The 14353-nt window shown below is 41.7% G+C and overlaps 1 protein-coding gene across 5 annotated transcripts in view; it reads left to right on the top strand.

The window, feature by feature from the left end:
* septin9b (septin 9b) overlaps positions 1 to 14353 on the top strand; it is a 72141-nt gene that overhangs the window by 43186 nt on the left and 14602 nt on the right. The window contains exon 1 of one of the 5 annotated variants that reach the window (XM_058091576.1): positions 1727 to 1884. The exons of the other annotated variants lie outside the window; for them this stretch is intronic. The gene's annotated coding sequence lies outside the window, so the exon portion shown is untranslated. Of the gene's footprint in view, positions 1 to 1726; positions 1885 to 14353 lie in introns of those variants that run through there. 5 annotated transcript variants of the gene reach the window in all.

The raw sequence follows: 14353 nt of genomic DNA, 5'->3' as shown, positions 1-14353 counted from the left end.
GTTTAGATCAGGGGTGGGGAAACCACAGCCCGGGGGCCACATACGGCCCACCAAGGGATTGAATTTACAAGCTGAGTGGGACCAATCACTGTGGAGTAGGCGTCCCCAGAGGCGGTGTAATAAATTAAAACGGACCGTTTTGGAAATCCAAGGAAATACAGCTGGAAAAGGTGCAGATTCTGGAAGATCTAAGAAAGCTTTCAATTCGGGTTGCGTGTATAGCTGCTCTATAGGAGTCCACAACTCAATACAAAGGGCTGAAAAATGAACAAAATAGGTCCCTTTTAACAAAAAATATATTTTAGTGAGGACTACACGGTGGTGAGTGGTTGGCGCACAGGCCACACAGCTAGGAGACACAGGTTCGATTCCCCATTCAGGCATCTCTGTGTGGAGTTTGCATGTTCGTACGTACTTACAAACTCCAGATTCTGGAAGATCTAAGAAAGCTTTCTGTGCGGGTTGTGTGTGTAGCTGCTCTATAGGAGTCCACAACTCAATACAAAGGGCTGAAAATGAGCATAATAGATCCTCTTTAAAGTAGTGTGTGTATCAAAATAGTCGGGCCCCCTGGGTCAATTTTGTTAACTCAACGCAGCCCGTGAGTCAGAACGTTGATTGAGATTATCCACGCATGCCTCCTCTTGTGGCCGTCTCCTAGTTCTTTGGACCGCATTGCTGTCACAGCAATTTTTTTTAAACTGCATTAAAGTATAGCGCAGTAGATTTGGTTACAGTGCTAGAAAAGATCGAGCATGAGTCCAGAAGAAAAGTACAGACGGCAAGACAGTTGCTGCACCCCTCAAGAAAGAGAAAGTGACGAAAGTTCACGTAGAGATGAGCGTTAAACTTGCTTGAGTGAGAACAACGCGTCTATTGCGTGTCTCCCAATATTTTTCCATTGGTCATATCTAAGTGTTGCGCAACTGTGATTGTGCTACGTGAGTGTGTGGGTCACCTAATTTTTTAATTTTCTACAAATTTCCCCACTTACAAATTTCCCCACTTTACAAATTTCCCCACTGAGGGACGAATAAAGGCATATCTTAATCTTAATATCTTAATCTAAAGGTATATTAATAATATTTAACATGCCTTTGGGTGAGTTTTTGTGCTCATGTTTTGTGTCATACACATGATCTATTGTACAGTCACAAGGAAGCAGCCACGTGTGAACAAGATTTAATGCAACACTGACATTTGTGCTGTCATCTCAATTGCATTTGTGTAGCCGTACAATCCAACATCAAAGCCGTGTTGCTAAGAATCTGTACTAAATCACTATATAAATAGAGTGTCATGTACTAATGTTGGCATTTGGAGTGAACAACCACACAGGAAGTAGACCTGAGTAAGTGAGATTTGCAGAGAACCACCACTTCATGTTTTCCTGCTGCTGGTTTTGACTTTGAGGATGCTTCAGTCTTTCAAGTCGATGCAAGTTTGTCGTATTTTTCTTTCATTTTGACACACACACACACAGGGTCTAATGTGGTCAAGACAGACAATGACAAGAACACACACACACAGGAAGGTTTGAGAGAGCAAGCAGATGGACACACACAAAGATGTCAACTTTGGTTGTATGCAAACAAGCACACACTCTTGCTGTCCTTCCTTGTGATTAATGTAAAGCTCAATTCACATCCACAATGTTCCCCATTCATTTTCTTTGAATGAGGGGTGTGGCTCCAGAGTACAGGCCTTTCCCGGCCACTTGGGATGGCTGTCACATGACCATGCAAGGAGGGGGGGCGGGACCAAAGGCAGCCACAGTGAGTCCCGTCTCACCAGCTGGAGCTTGTGATTGAGGAGCTTGTGCAAGGAGAGTGTGAGAGGAAGAGCAGGAGAGGGAAGAGAAGAAGAAGAGCAGGGAAGGGTTGGGTGAGTTGATGCCATTACATGTTCATGCTGGGTTTTTTTTTTTTTTTGGCCTTCAAAAGTCCAAACTGGGGGAGATTTCTTTCAAGTTGAGAGAGCATGAAAGAAGTATAACTGATTGGTGCTTTGAGGTGTTGCACTGGGCTTGCCAGGTGACATTTTGGAGGAGTGTGAGCTTGTGTTTGGCTGGAGATGAGTACAAAGTCTCATGTTTACTTCACTATCCGTTCCCATTGTGTGTGTGTGAGTGTGTGTGTGTGTGAGAGAGTTTTTTGGAGGGGGTCACCAACAGCACTCCCCCTCCCTTAACACACTCTCCACCCCATCTGCCCACCCCCCTTTTCCCTTCTCTTTCCCATTGTGTCTTCATCTGCAGCACATGCATGGATAATCAATGTGATTCACCAGGAGGACAATCTAACATCCCCTACATTTGAGTGGTTTAATCCAAAGTTGATCCACTGTAGTGAATTAGCCTCTGGTGCGGGGGTGTCCTAACTCTTTCCACTTCTTCCACAAAAATTATACAAAGTATAAGGGGATGTTTTTAATTGTGTAAATAGGCCAAAACCAGCCCATGTAGATATGCAAGGAAAACCAAAAACAGTCACCCTGCTGTAGGAGATGCAGCCACATTTTACCGGGTGTCTTGCATTTGCTCTTAAGTTTGTTGCAAAGTTCAAGAAGAGTTGACTGGACAGATCAACTGTGATGGTAGCATCACTCGCTCCTGATGGGAACCAAATTAGGTCCCTGTTTTCTTCTTTAGTGTCGCACTGAAGACATAGTTTATGTTAACATTCAACAGGAAGAAGTATAGTTTTTTTTTTTTTAAATCTCCTGCCCCACGACATGTACAACAACTCATGTAATCAAAATGTCCCAATTGATACTGGTCAATGCTCTTCTGGTTGCTTGAAGACATCTGAGCAGACATGTGCTTACTTTGCACAAACAAGCCACACAAGCATTTTTCAGGAATAGTTTCGGTCTCACACTGTGGAGACTCCACATTTTAAATGACTTCCTGTTCCTGCGGTCTTAAAGACTTTTATATTGTTAGAACAGGAGTCTCATCTCAGTGGGTGTCAATTCAAGCCACTGTTTTTATTGCGCTAATTAGATTAGCTCACTGTGTGTAATCCAATCAATGCAGTCACACCATTCATTTGTTTGCTGTTTTTGTCTGACCTGTTGGAACAGATTAATGATAAATACTAGTTCTACTGTATTACCATGACCCCTGACTACTTTTTCGTTGACAAGTACTTCCAGGTACTATTTCACGTACCTGGTCAGTCGGGGTCATTCAGTGCTAGAATTGCCAACAATAAACCCGAGTTGTGGACTCAAGTCACACTCAGCTTGACAATATCATCAAACTTGCAACCTGAATAGGAATTTGACATCAAATGACTTGACTTGGACTTTAGTCTGATGACTTGAAAACACTTGAGATTTCAGTGAGTGTGTCCCCATTTAAAGTATTCAACAAACAAGACCATTATGTCATTTCCAGCAAGACTTGTCTTGTCTTGACTTGAACTTGCATGTATTTACTTGAGACTTGACTTGACACTGACTGCAGTGCACACATGCTAATGTTAGCCTAACCTTTTGCCGCACCTTATCTCTGGACACTGCAGTATTATACTCACTCAGTTCCAGTGGTCCATTTTGTGCTTCCCTCAGTCTCCCCTTGAATAGAAATTCTCTCTGGTGTACAGCCTTGGCAGAGGTCTTCGCTCTATCGAGTATCATTCGTGATGTTATTAATAGAGAGAGAGAGAGAACATAATCTCTAAGAAGAATGTTTCAACCTTGATTGCTCAATGGGCAATAATACACCGCTCTATATAATTAACCTTTTGTTCCTGTTACCCTGGACTGTTCTGTGTCATTAGAATTTTTTGGCCCTGGAGGCAAAAATATCTGCAAAGAGGAGAAGTTTTAACATGTTTTACAGTAAACAAACAGGCTGCCCCACATCCCAGTGCGTCTCTGTCGTAGTCCTTCAGCATAATTGCATCCATGTGTGGAGAGTCTCACATGGCCTTGTCCTGTTCCGAGAGTGAAGAATGTGCAAAGGTAATGGAGAGTACGCTACCTTGCTGTCGAGAATCTGAGTCTAGGGCAGGGGTGGGCAAACTACGGCCCGGGGGCCACATCCGGCCCGCCAAGTGTTTGAAGACGGCCCGCCCAATCTTTCAAAAGTATTTAATTTAAACTCAACATACAACCTGGCATCATGGCCTGAGCCAACCTTTTGATGGTTGTATCAATTTCGTTGTTTGACATGGTCTGTTGTTTACAAAGTGCTCCTGAAAAAAGAGACACAAGCACATAATAATAATAAAAATTAAAATAATAATTATTATATTATTATTATAACTATTATGATTATTATATTTATTATATTAATGCTAATTATTATAATATTTATATATAATAATATTGTTATATTTGCATATTTGACATAATAATAATATAATAATTATTATTTTAATTTTATTTTAATTATTATAATATTTTATTATTTTTTAAATATTTAAATATAAATATAAAATAATAAATAATAATAGCAGATTGCATGACAATTTTACAGATATACAGGTGGACTGTTATGTGTAAAATATATAGTCTGCCCCCCCCGGAAATTTTGTTATATCAATGCGGCAAATATCAATGCACCCACACCCAGTTTAGAGGTGGTGGCCCACACCGTGGATTTTTACGCTGTTTATTTTAAAAGTGATACATCGGCCTGCTTTTTTTAACAGCATATTTGAAAGCTGATATTTTAATGAATTAAAGCAAACTTTTAAATGATCTAAATTCAAGTGATTAAATCCTGTGTCAAGATAGAAACAATTTGTCCTTCATATGTTTCTGCTCTCACTTTGGATTGCAGTTGTAGTTATTTGGCAAAGGTGGAAACGAGTAAGTCAATATGAATTTTCATTTAACATTTACCGACTTGGCCGGATACTTAGAGAGAAGAAGTTGGACTCCTGTCCGGAAGCCTGTAGGCAGGTGTCCACTCACTAAACCTTGTGCCCCCCCCACATTCATTATCCAGGGAGGCATAAAGAATTCACAGAGATTGATGGGAGCAAAAAATGTCAATTAAGTTTTGGAGATAGTTATGAGTGGTAGCTTAGGGGTGAAAGGTCATGAGAGCATCGATAGAGACACACTGGCTTAGGGAAGTCAGGGCCACTAAAAATGCACAAATTTGATGACTTTGACAGGCACGAGTCGTTTGTGATTACTTTTTACATCTGATTACTCTTTAATTTTAACTCTTGTATGTCAAAAGTGATTGTTACTGTACTTAACATCAACCTACCCGTGGCATGTTGCATATAAATGTAAAAATATTGATTAATATGCACTGAAACTGTTTTTCTCACCTAAAAAAAGCCACAGATTTACAATGCGTATATTAACTACAAAGTGTCCAGATTTGAATACGAGTCTGCTTACTTCCACTCTACACGTTCTTCTTCTCTTCACACCCTTGGGAGACACATATCTTGGACACATTCCAAATTGTAGGACCTCTGGGTTATACGACTATAGAGGTTCTGCTATATATGTCATGCAGTATTTCAAAATGTTGCTTCCAGATGCTGCAAAAAACACCTTATTGCACATAAAGTTAATTTGAATCCAAATCCATCATCTGAACTCAGACCTGCATGGCGGACGTTCCATTATGATGATCTAGTGTCAGATAGTGTGAAGAGTAACCTTCTCCAAGCCTGACGATGCTCAGTGTTTGTGTGATTTACTGCCAAGCTATTTGTCGTTTTAATAGTTCCCCTTCTGGCTGTACCCTGTGACTTCCCTCTCCATGTGTCTCACATATGAAGGCCGTTGTCAGAAAGCTTCTTACTGCTCACTTCGCTACTGTGTTGGCTTTTGCTACGTTGATGTTTCAGGCCACGTTTACACAATGCGGGTTTAGGGTCACCTACGTTTTTTTGATGATTTATTTTCGGTCAGTGTTGGAAGCTGAAAACAGATCTCAAAGTGCAAATTCATTCATTCATTCATTTTCTACCGCTTGTCCTCATTAGGGTTGCGGGGGTGCTGGAGCCTATCCCAGCTGTCTTCAGGCGAGAGGCGGGGTACACCCTGGACTGGTGGCCAGCCAATCACAGGGCACATATAGACAAACAACCATTCACACTCACATTCATACCTATGGACAATTTGGAGTCGCTAATTAACCTAGCATGTTTTTGGAATGTGGGAGGAAACCGGAGTACCCGGAGAAAATCCACGCATGCACGGGGAGAACATGCAAACTCCACACAGAGATGGCCGAAGGTGGAATTGAACTCTGGTCTCCTAGCTAATCAAACACATTAGACATGATAGAGTAATGCCTCGCCACTTCACGCTTAGAATTTTGCAGATTCTTTTGCAGAGTTTTTCAAAACTAGATTAATAAATAAATGATACTGTTTTGTGGTTGAATATGGCCTTGTATTGATAACAAACATGCATATTTGAACAACTTTTACATAATTTTTTTCATAAGTTAAGCATTGTCAAGTATAAAAATGGCTAAACCAAAATACAAATAAAAGGCTTGACATCACTTCCTATCTGCTCCCTACTCCCCTATTATAGCGCCAGAAAACTTTTACAACAAAACACAAGCGCAAGTGTGAAGTTGCTTATTTTCTCTTATTATGTCTATTATATTAAGTAATACAAGTATAAAGGTGACTATAGGGGTGTTATTTCAATTCTGGAAGGCTCTAGTGATTTTTAAAACTGTACTTATTTAGAAGGTCGTAAACAGGTTTTTTATGGTCTAACTGCAAAAATTTTCTCCGGAGTACCTGGAGAAAACCCACACATGCATGGAGAGTACATGCAAAGAGGATGGAATTGAACTCGGGTCTCCTAGCTGTGAGGTCTGCGTGCTAACCACGCGCACGCCATGCAGCCAAGTTTTAAATTGAAATCATTGAGGACATCTGTTTGCATGTGTGATATAGAGCAGAATGATAGTTGCCATAGTGATAGTGCAGTGGTCATGCCCCTCTGGGACAGAAATGTTTTCATGACTTGTCTTGAGTTGACTTGACTCTGTCTCATGACCCTAAGTGACAAGCTCCCTGGGAGTTCAGCGTTAAGTGTTGCTAGCCCAATCAGAGAGCCTCTCTACCTTTTAGCCACTGAAGTGCCTTTGAGTCCAGATCACAACAAAGTCCATGAAATGAATCTAAAACAGCCAGGGCACGTGGGCCACACTAGCAAACCTTCATGTTAAGGTGCGGCCTGCAGGCCCGAAGCCGAAAAAGGCCCCGTTCTGCTTTTAAATGTCATTTGTTAACGATTATTGTATTGTTTTGTCCCATCTTGTGGGGGTACCCTTCCCTTCGTGGAGTGGACGCCTCCATCAAGAGTTCCCTGTCTGAGCTGTTATAAGACAAGTTATTATTTGCTCTCTCTTGGTGAAGAAGGCGGTGTGTCGACAAGAGAGTCACACCATCTGCTTTGCTCCACGTTACCCCCCCCCCCCGTCCCCCCAGAGGTTGTACTCTAAGTGGCCCCAACGTCAGGCTGAAAGATGAAATGGGCCTAGAACAGAGCATTCTTCCGTACTTGTTTGAAGCGCGAATGCATGTGTGTGGCAGCTGTGGCCGTCATCGAATAAGAGCTTCACTCCTTCATTTGGCAGGCTCTTATTATGAAGGAGAAATATGTCAGGATTTTACATTAGCGTGCTCTTAAGTTTTCAAGGGGTGGGTGTGTGAAAGCCATTGTTGCTATCCAACAAGTATTTTACACATTGGCTGTTGGCATTGACGGCATCATGCTAATGGCCTAATTGCTGCTGTGAGAACATGCACACAGTTGCTGCCTTCTGTATTAAAGGCCCATGAGAATCTACTGTACTAAGCTTTAGGATTGAACCTTCTCAATTGTGCTTGGCCCAAACCTATTTGGTCCCTTTTTTTTTATACAAAACTTGACTAACTGGAAAACATGTGAAGTTATTTGGATGTTCCGCAACAACAAGAACACCAAGTGCCTCAGTGTCAGCGGTTCGGCCCCTTTGCCAGGCAGTCTATCATGTTCTCATGTTCCCTTTGGTTAAAACCGTTGGCCAAGGTGACTTCAGCATAAATTATACAAATTGTTCAACTGTAAAATATATGCAGAGTAAAGTTCTCACGGCTATCTGACAAGGGTCTGATATTACGTCCACGCTTGCATCCTTTGTATCCAAGTTAACAAACAACAGTAAATGTTTACTTGTGTAAAACAACCATTTAAAATCGGCATTTAAATCTTTTAATCTGCTTGCACACCTGCTCTATTTTTATTTGCAATAAAAACACATTCTTGCCTGACAGCGTTCAGTAAATAACCCCATAACATTTTAGAGAATACTAATTGTGCATATTTTAATCCTGTGCTCATATGCAAATACATGTGTTAGTGGTAAATACCTTCTATTTTTTTATTAAGTTGGTATTTTGTATTAAGTATGTACTAAGTATTTTGTATTAAGTAAGTGGAATGTTCCTCCCTTCTTTTTATAGCGCCACCAATGGGCCGATGTTGGATAAGAAAGACAGAAAAGAGGAAATATGTAACATCAGACCAAGACAAATACAGTACATCCACACTGACAGGAAAAGTGGAAAATGCAGCCAAGGTGAACCGGGACAGAAATCAAGGAGTTTCCTCTCATGAGAGCCAGTGAGGTTTATAAGTGCAAACGCTGTTTCAGACCTGTCAGGAACAGCAGATAAGCCTGACCTGCAGTAAAAAAAAGCCCCAAAAAAGGTATGTTTTGAGGAAAATTTACATCAAAAATAATTTTTTGCCAGTATGGCCGAGAATGATGGAGTTGCCATCCATTTTGGGCTTACATTTGCATCAATAAACATACCGAGAACATGGGAATTAATTATTCTGAAGTTATTTAAAGAAGGTACTCATTGAAGTGGAGAACTCCAAAGCGATTTGCATTCTTTTCCCGGTTCATCAAGGATGATTCAGGAGTCATCATCAACCAAATAAGACAAAAAATCATAAAAAAAAATCAAAAGTAAAACTATTTACAGTGAAGAAAATAAGTATTTGAACACCCTGCTATTTTGCTATTTCTCCCACTTAGAAATCATGGAGGGGTCTGAAATTTTCATCGTAGGTGCATGTCCACTGTGAGAGAGATAAACTAAAAAGAAAAATCCAGAAATCACAATGCATGATTTTTTTAACAATTTATTTGTGTGATACAGCTGCTAATAAGTATTTGAACACCTGAGAAAATGAATGTTAATATTTGGTACAGTAGCCTTTGTTTGCTATTACAGAGGTCAAACGTTTCCTGTAGTTTTTCACCAGGTTTGCACACACTGCAGGAGGGATCTTGGCCCACTCCTCTACACAGATCTTCTCTAGATCAGTCAGGTTTCTGGGCTGTCGCTGAGAAACACGGAGTTTGAGCTCCCTCCAAAGATTTTCGATTGGGTTCAGGTCTGGAGACTGGCTGGGCCATGCTAGAACCTTGATATGCTTCTTACGGAGCCACTCCTTGGTTTTCCTGGCTGTGTGCTTCGGGTCGTTGTCGTGTTGGAAGACCCAGCCACGACCCATCTTCAATGCTCTGACAGAGGGAAGGAGGTTGTTCCCCAAAATCTCACAATACACGGCCCCAGTCATCCTCTCTTTAATGCAGTGCACTCGTCCTGTCCCATGTGCAGAAAAACACCCCCAAAGCATGATGCTACCACCCCCATGCTTCACAGTAGGGATGGTGTTCTTCGGATTGTACTCTTCATTCTTCTTCCTCCAAACACGCTTATTGGAATTATGACCAAAAAGTTCTATTTTGGTCTCATCTGACCATAAAACTTTCTCCCATGACTCCTCTGTATCATCCAAATGGTCATATGCAAACTTAAGACGGGCCTTGACATGTGCTGGTTTAAGCAGGGGAACCTTTCGTGCCATGCATGATTTCACATCATGACGTCTTAGTGTATTACCTACAGTAACCTTGGAAACGGTGGTCCCAGCTCTTTTCAGGTCATTGACCAAGTCCTGTCGTGTAGTTCTGGGCTGATTCCTCACCTTTCTTAGAATCATTGAGACCCCACGAGGTGATATCTTGCATGGGGCTCCACTCCGATTGAGATTGACCGTCATGTTTAGCTTCTTCCATTTTCTAATGATAGCTCCAACAGTGGACCTTTTTTCACCAAGCTGCTTGGTAATTGCTCCGTAGCCCTTTCCAGCCTTGTGGAGGTGTACAATTTTGTCTCTGGTGTCTTTGGACAGCTCTTTGGTCTTCGCCATGTTACAAGTTAAAGTCTTACTGATTGTATGGGGTGGACAGGTGTCTTTATGCAGCTAACGACCTCAAACAGGTGCATCTGATTCAGGATGATACATGGAGTGCAGGTGGACTTCTAATGGGCAGACTAACAGGTCTTTCAGGGTCAGAATTCTAGATGATACACAGGTGTTCAAATACTTATTTGCAGCTGTATCACACAAATAAATTGTTAAAAAATCATGCATTGTGATTTCTGGATTTTTCTTTTTAGTTTATCTCTCTCACAGTGGACATGCACCTACGATGAAAATTTCAGACCCCTCCATGATTTCTAAGTGGGAGAAATAGCAAAATAGCAGGGTGTTCAAATACTTATTTTCTTCACTGTATGTAATTCTGCATTGCAGACATTTCGGAAGTAGGAAATATTATCCTTGGAGTGTTCCAGTGAAAAGTAAACAACAAACATGGCCGACTGACTTGATAAGTGTGTCATTCAGCATTACCTAACGTTTTCTTGGCATCAATCATTCATTTTCTACTGCTTATCCTCACGAGGGTCGTGGGGGTGCTGGAGTCTATCCCAGCTGTTTTTGGGCGAGAGGCGTGGTACACCCTGGACTGGTCGCCAGCCAATGACAGGGCACATATATAGACAAACAACCATTCACACTCACATTCATACCTAACAAACCTAACCTTTCATGCAAACTCCACACAGAGATGGCCGAGGGTGGTATTGAACTCGGGTCTTCTAGCTGTGAGGTCTGTGTGCTAACCACTAAACGCCGTGCATCCCCTTCTTGGCATCATATCCACACTAATTTCCATGCAGAACAGGTTATGATAAATGGTGATTATGATCATTTATTTTAATCCTCCCCTCGACCATAGTATAACTTTAAAACAGATACACCAGCAGGGTCAAAGAACACTTTTGTTCACATTATTATTTGCTGCCTTTCTTTACTGAAGGATATTTATTATACTTTACTTCTGCGATAGAAGGTGACCCATATATGGATATATTATTTGCCAAAACCTGACCCAAGTCTCATCCCGTTTAGAGATGAGAGAACTCGGGGTCTTTGAAGTCTACTCATGCATCATCAAAGACTTTTGGAAAAAAACGCATCATAAAAACTCATCTCCAGTCATCGATTTTTAAATCCTCTTTAATGTAACAAGGTGAAGACAAAAATCATATGATGTGATGTTTTTATTGTATTTTATAGTGTGGACATCTGGTTTCCATTCACGCTGTTTGCATTCAGGGAATTAAATGAAGGAATGTTGTCAGAAGGTCAGACATTTTATTGTGTTTTCTCACTGAAGGGGTCACATGTTGATGCGCCTGGTTTATCACCGTTACTTTTAGGGGTAAAATAAGTGAACTGCCACCATGAAACATCCTTTCACGATGCATGACCAAGGGGAAAGGGAGGCTTGCCGTATATTTAAATTTGAAAATGAACTTGACATAAAAGTGTCAAAAATAAAGGGGAAAAAATACAAAATGTGTCCAAAAACAATGCTTTGTGACATGCAAATTGCACAGAATCATCATTAATTATGTAATTTATAATAAATTCCCATCTCTGTGTGGAGTTTGCATGTTTTGCATGCGTGGGTTTTCTCCGGGTACTCCGGTTTCCTCCCACATTCCAAAAACATGCTAGGTTAATTGGCGACTCCAAATTGTCCATAGGTATGAATGTGAGTGTGAATGGTTGTTTGTCTATATGTGCCCTGTGATTGGCTGGCGACCAGTCCAGGGTGGTGTACCCTGCCTCTCGCCCGAAGACAGCTGGGATAGGCTCCAGCACCCCCGCGACCCTCGTGAGGAAAAGCGGTAGAAAATGAATGAATGGATTAAATAAAAGTCACAATAAATTGTCGGAATTATCACAGCACAAATGTACTTACCCAATATTATTCAGTCTAATATCTTCTCATTTGAATGACATAATGACACCCCCACTCACATAGCACAACCAAAGTGCTCAATATTTACTGCGGAATTAGTGACAGAGTAATGACTAAGGCCCATTTAAAGCTACACTGGAACTAATGAGTTGTCGTTAGGGCTAGGTAGGTTTGTTCCTCATTAACTACTGTAATTTTAGTACCTTCTTGTAAAGTATGTATGTTTTTGATAAGCGGCATCATTGATTTTTTTTGTAGCATGGTTGGCGAGTGAGGTGTACTTTTCTACAGTAGATATTACTGGTATTTCCCCATATAGACGCACAATTTGTTAGATAGATGCATTTCTATGGCTGATATCTGCTCTATGGTCTTTATCACACTTTTTTGTAGGTGATGGCGAAGAGTGTGTGTAGTGAGATGAAGTCTTGCAAGATTTGTCTAATGTGGTCTTGGTTGGTTTTCAAATGGTATGACCTGAGGTGTTAACATTTTTAGTTGTATTTCCAACTTGAAGGTCCACTGTAGCCTTTTACTCCACAAACGAATCCCCGTCTGCTGTGCTCACACGCATCATTTGCATGTTGTGCATGCATATGTCGTGATATGAGTCATACCGTCTCTGCTCATTTGTCACAAGTTTACTCATTCAGAAGCGTTGCGTCCATGGCAAAGGTCATTAACGCCGTCTTTGTAGCACATTAGAACGCTCTAATTAAGATGTGACTCAGGGGAGGCCCGGCAGTCTTGTCACTTGCCTCCATGCAGGAATACATAATCATGCCTTAGGCAGTGAAGGGTGATACAAATGGCCAGCTCATTGCTGGCCCTCTGAGAAGAAGAAGACTTAACAAGCAAAATGAGGGCACGAAAGCAGCAGGGTGCCGGTCAGGCTGCATGTGTCCATTTTGAATTTGAATGTTGTTGTTGTGCACTATTCTTAGAAGCAATGTATGACTGCAGATGGTCTGGCCAGCATGGTCGCAGTGCCCAGGAGGCTTCTTGGCTGCAGACCTGAAGCATGTCAGTAGAGCTCATTTGCATTCTGTCTCGCCCACTGACGACACTGAGCTCCATGTCATCAGTTCAGTTCAGCTAAATGATGCTGTGAGACCACATCACACCCACTAACGATAAATGGATCTCATCCCGCCATGTCCGACCATCTCCATTCCCAGGCCAGATTCGTTGAGGACAAGGTCGGGGGTGTAAATCAGCTCCAGCCCATCGTCATGCACTTGTCACGCTCCACCTGAACTATGATTCGGTAGCTTGGGTGGTATTGTCATGTTCCTTTTGTTTGTATTGCTTACTAATTCTGTTGTCCCTTTTAGATTTCTCCACTCCCACTTTGGGAGGAGCCACAGGACGTGCCATAGCTGTTCCTCATTCCATTTCCCCCATTTATACCCACCTGTGGCGACTGGAGGGCACTCGGCTATTGTTCTGGTCTCCACGCCATATGCTCTCACTTCTGACCTTCCGGTTACATCGACTATCCCGGGTGCCCTCCAGTCGACGTGGACTACTCCTGCTGCACGCCCTGTGGCCCCCTCGATCCCTGTTGGTACTTTGATTTCCTGGTTTTTACCCGCGGCATCTTTTCTTTCCTTTTACATGCCGTTGTCCTTGGTTACCCCTTCGTTGTCACGTAAGCCAATTAAAAGACTTGAACTGCAACTGACCACGGTGTCCTCTGCATCCTGGGATCCGAACCCGGTTCCTACCGCAAACTCGTCACAGCACTATTCAAAGGGCTCATATTGCAGGATGGATTCATCTGAATTCCTGACTGTCAAGATTGGCTTGTCCTCACTCTTAAAAGTGCCAGTATAAATGCAACCTTTTTTATGTTCAGGTGACAATGATGGTTTAGAGCCTGGAAAGATTTAAAAACACATCTTAAACTAGGAAAGCTTGAAAACGACACCATTATGGTTTCTATCTAAAGGCTGAAAACGTGTTAAGTATAGGCATGCCTCCTAGCTTCTGAACTTAGCACTTATCCAGCAAAGTGCACATTTACCATCAAATCAAACCCACATATGCGTCAACAAAGTCATTCAAAAAAAAAAAACTTGTGTGCATGTGCAAGTGTTTGTTTACAACGTGACATCATCACCACGGACTGGAATGCTGCAAATGCTTCAATTTCACCTCAGTCCCCTATTACCGTATTCTGCATTATTAAAGGCATACTTTTACATAAAACTATTGTATTTAACCTGGTGC

This window comes from Doryrhamphus excisus, chromosome 1 (genome assembly GCF_030265055.1).
Source record: "Doryrhamphus excisus isolate RoL2022-K1 chromosome 1, RoL_Dexc_1.0, whole genome shotgun sequence".
Classification (NCBI taxonomy): domain Eukaryota; kingdom Metazoa; phylum Chordata; class Actinopteri; order Syngnathiformes; family Syngnathidae; genus Doryrhamphus; species Doryrhamphus excisus.
The sequence above is the reverse complement of the archived record's forward strand: the minus strand, read 5'-3'. Positions and strand labels throughout refer to the sequence as shown.